The 6101-nt window shown below is 36.6% G+C and overlaps 1 long non-coding RNA gene across 1 annotated transcript; it reads left to right on the forward strand.

Annotated features, from left to right (window-relative positions):
• The first annotated feature begins 840 nt into the window (after positions 1–840).
• On the forward strand, positions 841–5705 carry LOC130541684 (uncharacterized). Its single transcript, XR_008955768.1, has 2 exons — positions 841–941; positions 5226–5705. It is a non-coding gene; the product is annotated as an uncharacterized LOC130541684 (long non-coding RNA).
• Positions 5706–6101: the final 396 nt, after the last annotated feature.

Below are 6101 nucleotides of genomic sequence, written 5' to 3' on the forward strand. Positions count from 1 at the left end.
ATCACACACCGGGGCCTGTCATGGGGCAGGGGGCTAGGGGAGGGATAACATTAGGAGAAATACCTAATGTAGGTGACGGGTTGATGGGTGCAGCAAGCCACCATGGCAAGTATATACCTATGTAACAAAACTGCACATTCTGCACATGTACCCCAGAACTTAAAGTATAATTAAAAAAAAGATGAACCTTAAAACTATCATGAGGGCCAAAACTGCTTATAGATTGTACATGTAGTCATGTACTACATAATGATGTTTCACCCAGTGACCGCATATAGGATGGTGATTCCATAAGATTATAATGGAGTTGAAAAATTCCTATTGCCTATTGACATCCTAGCCATCTTAAGATTGTAGCACAACACATTACTCATGTATTTGTGTCGTGGCTGGTGTAAACACACCTATTGTGCTGCCAGTTTTATAAAAGTATAGCACATACAATTATGCACTACATAATACTTGATAATAAATGACTATGTACTGGTCTATATATTTACAATACTATACATTTTATCATTATTTTAGAGTGCATTCCTCCTACTTATTAAAAAAACAGTTTACTGCAAAACAGTATGACATCTTACACCAGCAGCAGCCTCATACAGCTCATGTTTATTGCATCTCTTGTTTGCAACATTTTCTCTTTTGCTTGATTTAATCTTGTGTTGTTTTGTTGGTTGTGGCTCCTAAGCATATAAAATCAACTGCTGATGTTGCCAGTAAGAGGCCACATCAAATGTCTGACTCGGAAACAAAATTACAAGTGATTAAGGGCCATTAAGGTGGAAAGTCAGTGACGGTTATTGCTCACCAGTCAAGCACGTTCTATTCCACCATAGCTATGATCTTGAAGAACAAGAACAAAGTGACAGAAACTGTTAAAAGATCTGCTTCACTGAAGGCAACAAGACACAAATTTCAGGAAGGGCCTATATAAGGTAAAAAGAAACTTCTAATGACCTGGATTAAGGACCAGACAGAAAAGCATATCCCTCTCAGGACCATAACAATCATGTCTACAGCAAAAGGTTTGTTTGCTATGTTAAAAGAAAAGGCTGGGCCTGACTAGGATGTTGAATTTACTGCTAGCTCTCTGTGGTTTAAATGATTCAAGAATCATTATTTATTACATAATGTGAATATGAGTGGTGAGTCTGCAAGTGTTAATGAAAAGGCAGCTGAAGAATTTTTGGAAACACTACATAAGCTGACTGTGGAAGAAAATTACTTACCAGAGAAAATCTTCAATATGAATGAAACCTGCTTATGAATGCCTGAGAGGACTTTCATCCATGAGAAAACTAAGTCAGTGCCAGGGTTTAAGCTTTCTATGACAAGATAACAGTCTTGCTGGGGGCAATGTTGCAGGCCACGAATTGAAACCTTTCGTAATCCGGCACAGTGAGAACATGAGGGCCTTCCAGCACGTCAATAAGCATACATGGCCTTTGTACTACAAAGCAAAAAGAAGTAACGGATGACCCAGCTCCTCTTCCAAGATGGCCTCCTGAATTCCTATGCCAGTTAAATAAAAGAGTACTGTTTGGAGATAATATATCTTTCAAGATTTTGCTTATTGTTCATGATGTTCCTGCACATCTTCCTTTCACTGGTGATTATCCCAATGTCAAAGTGGTGTTTTCGTCTCTAAACACCAGCTCTTTGATCCAACCAATGGATCAAGAAGTAATAGCAGCTCTTAAGGCTGCTACCTGAAGAGGACATTATCTGCTTACAAGCAAATCTATGATGAAAAAAAGAAACAGATCAAACAAATCACTGCCATAGACATATTTCTGAAAAGAGTAACATCTCCTCAAAAAGAGCCTCAGGCAAGTCCTTCAGGAGGTATTCCAGAAGAACGCATTGTTACCACAGGAGATGACAGCTCTATGTGTGTTACTGCCCCTGAAGACCTTCCACTGGGACAGGATGTAGAGGCAGAAGACAGTGATACTGATCATCCTGACCCTGTTAGACCTAGGCTAATGTGTGTGTTTGTGTCTTAGTTTTTAATTAAAAAGTTCGAAAAGTAAAATAAATAAATAGATAAATTTTTAAATAGAGAAAAGTTTATAGAATAAGGATATAAAGAAAATATTTTTGTACAGCTATACAATATGTTTGTGCTTTAAGTGTTTTTATAAGAGTCAAAAAGTTTAAAAAATTTTTAAAGTTTATAAAGTAAAAAAGTTACAGTGAGTTAAGGTTAATTTATTTGTAAAGAAAAAATTGTTTTCATAATTTTAATGTAGCCTAAGTATACAGTGCTTATAAAGCCTACAGCAGTGTACAGTAATGTCCTAGGCCTTCACATTCACTCACCCACTCATTCACTGACTCACCCAAGGAAATTTCCAGTCCTGCAAGCTCCATTTATAGTAAGTGCCTGAGACAGGTGTATCATTTTTTATCTTTCGTACCATACTTTACTGTACCTTTTCTGTATTTAGATATGTTTAGATAAATACTTACCATTATGTTACAAATGCCTCTAGTATTCAGTAAAATAACATGCTGTATAGATTTGTAGTGTAGGAGCGATAGGCTATATACCATACTGTCTAGGTGTGTAGTATGCTCAATCATCTAGGTTTGTGTAAGTACACCCTATGATGTTCACACAACAATGAAATTACCCAATGATGCATTTGTCAGAACATATCCCCATTGTTAAGTGACACACATTAATGTAATACATGTGCACAGATATATATCTGTAGTTTAACAGATTTAGTAGTTATTAGATTTTGAGAGACATACATTGACCCAATGTAAAGCTAAATCCACATTATACTATACAAAATAATATAATTTTAATCCATATTTAAAGGTTATTTGATGTCTTCAATCTGCAATGGCAAAGATAACTATTCTTTTCAATTTCAACTTGTTTTCCTGTTTAGTCATTTAACTAAGCTAAATTGAAAGTCTTCTGTGTGCCTGCCTGTGGTAGGTACTAGGACTATGAAGTTGGCACCCGCACTCAAGTAGCCTTCTGTAGGCGGGAAGGCATGGGAATCAGCACTGCCAGAGAGCACTGCAAGCATCACTCTGGAGCCAAAGAAGGGGCAGCTCAACCAGACTGCAGAAGTCAGAAAAGACTCAGAGCTGATTCTTGCAGGCTAAGCATGGAGTTTTCAAGATGAAAGGATGGAGTTCTCTGACCTTCCTCTCCTTATATACTCTGAATTCCCTATACAAATCTGCTCAAAAGTGTGGTCTGTGGACTGGGACTTGCCAACAACTATTTCTGGTTCAACATTAAGTAAAGAAATTAAGAGCAAGCCTTTAGAACCTTTTATATCAATTTGATAGAGTATTTATAAGTCTGTTGAATCTAGCAATAAAAAGTTAGGGTTTGTATTTTCTATCCATTTTTCTGTTTCTTTAGGCTAATAATTCATTTTATTTCATTAAAACAAACTATTGGTCTGTGATGGATTGAAAACTTAAAAAAAAAATCTCTGCTGAAAACTTGTGTCCACACAAAAACCTGCACACATTGTTTGTAGCAGTTTTATTCTTAACTACCAAAACTTAGAAACAACCAAATGCCCTTCAGTAAGTGAATGAATAAACTGTGGTACATCCAGACAATGGAATATTATTCAGTGCTAAAAAGAAATAAACTAACAAGCCATGAAAAGACATGGAGGAAACTTAAATGCATATAATTATGTGAAAGAAGTCAATCTGAAAGGCTACATACTGTATGATTCCAACTATATGACATTCTGGGAAAGGCAAAACAATGAAGACAGTAAAAAGGTCAGTGGTTGCCAGAGGTTAACAGGGAGGAAGGAATGAATAGATGGCATATAAAGGATTTTTTAGGGCACTGCAACTATTCTGTATGGTATTATAACAGTGAATACATGTGATTATACACTTGACAAAATCCATAAAATGTCCAATATCAAGAGTGAACACCAAGAGTAAACTATGGACTTTGGGTGATAATGATGTATCAAGATGGGTTCATCGACTGTAGTAAATGCACCTCTCTGCTGTGGAATGTTGAAGGTTGGGGAAGTCTGAAGGTTGGGGAGTATATGTGGATAAGGGAATATGGGAAATCTCTGTACCTTCCACTGAATCTTTCTGTGAACCTAAAATTGAAGTCTATGAAAAGAAAAGCTGGTTCTTTCCCACAATTTGTTTAAGTGATACTGCTTTATTTTCATTACTCTTCTACCTCAAACTCTACCAGCTCCTCTGACCATATGAAATGTCATGGTAACTCCTTGTGAGACCCAAGAAATACGAGGTGGTAGGGACAATTATTCACTGCAGGCTGTAACGCTTCTTGTAAAAATTGAGAGGTAAAAATTCAAATATAAAGAAATATATTACATAAGATATTAAAGGCTGTAACTCCATTCCCCAGGCACAACAAAAATCGTTAATATAACTAATATCACTCCACTGTTTTTGTGAGACTATATTATGTATACTCATTTGCAACTTTCCAACTTGCACATTTTCCTATGCAAATACAGAAGGATAACTGTAAAGACGTAACATTTATTGAGTGTCTACTAGATACCAGAAAATGTTCTAAAAACTTTATAAGGTATTATTCATTTGCTTTATGAAACTCTATAAAGTAGATACTATTGTTATGCCCATTACACAGATGAAAAAGCTGAGGTGCAGATGTATTTTGTTCAATTTCTCACAGATAATTAAGTGGCAGATCTCAGAAATCAAAATACATATGATTCTACTTCATTCTTATTAATGACTAGTTAGCATTCCTATTTTGTAAAGTTAACAATTCCTACTTTAATAGGCATTTGGATTATTTTGTTACTTTACTACCAGAAGTAATGCTGCAACATCTTCTACATGTCACTTTATTCACTAATATTAGTATTTCCATACAATAAATTCCTAAATATGGAACACTAGTTCAAAGGGTTTAATACATTTCAGTTATAACAGATATTGGCAAATTGTCCTCCACAATAAGAGGAGTATCAATTGACACACTATTATCAATTGTGTATTAGGATTATCAGTTATTTATCCTTTATGAATACCATATATTATCATTTAAAAATTTTTTTCAACCAGAGAATCAAAACTGCTCTATTATTGTTATAGAAATCTTAAAGTTGCCTTATAAAGATTTGATTTTTTTGGAGATGGTTGTGTATGGCATCTGGGTTGATGAGTCAAATTCTTCTTTCTCACTTCCCCTTCTGCTCCACCTGCAGAAAGAAGGAACGGACGCACACCTCCCCAAGGAGCCCTGGCACTAACTACAACACACACAGGGTTTGGCCAGACCTGGACCAGCTTTTGGAAAACACTAACTCAACTGTTATCCAACTTGCTGCAGTTAACCACCTGTCAGTCACCCATCAGGGGCCATGAAGCTCTGGTTTGATCACTTTGCTAAGGGCTGCACAAGGAAGAAAAAAAGTCATAAAACACTATATTGTCAAGCAGTACTCACTGCTTCTCCTCTTCACTGTCCTCTACCTTGAGTCCCTCAAAATATTTCACCTGCATGACATTTCTTCACTTGAGATGCTGTTTGCCCTTTAAATGGCATCTTAGCATTTGAGGTCCTCTAGCTGTCTTCTTTCTCTTCCTTAGGCTGACAATTCTGCTGAAAGTTTGTGAAAAGACTTGACATTCACAAAATCTAAGGTCTTCTGGTGATACCAAATGTAACAGGAATGGAAGCATCATCAGCACTGTGCAACATTATGTTTCTTTAGCGTGGTTTGGCTCAGGTTACAAAACCTGGGCAGCTGTACCACAGACAGAGGCTATGGCCATTTCCCCTCTATTTTATGATCGTCCCTGTTTCATTACTTTGTGCTTTCACTACATCCTGGCCTAGCAGTCTGTAGCAGCAGGCTAGAGAGATAAGGCCTTCTGGTAATAAATAAAGTAGAAGGTTAAAACCACAAAAAAGGGAATGTGGGAAATTGTGATGACAAGGCCATATGTTTAGCCTTGGATATGTGCTCTAAGAGTAGCTGGGAGCCTTTTTACCCTCTTTTAAGAGGACTTCGCATTTACACTCTATCATCCAAACATTCATAAATGCATATGCTCACAGCCAGAGAATGAGACTATTT

The sequence above is a fragment of the Pan paniscus genome, chromosome 6, assembly GCF_029289425.2.
Source record: "Pan paniscus chromosome 6, NHGRI_mPanPan1-v2.0_pri, whole genome shotgun sequence".
NCBI lineage: Eukaryota > Metazoa > Chordata > Mammalia > Primates > Hominidae > Pan > Pan paniscus.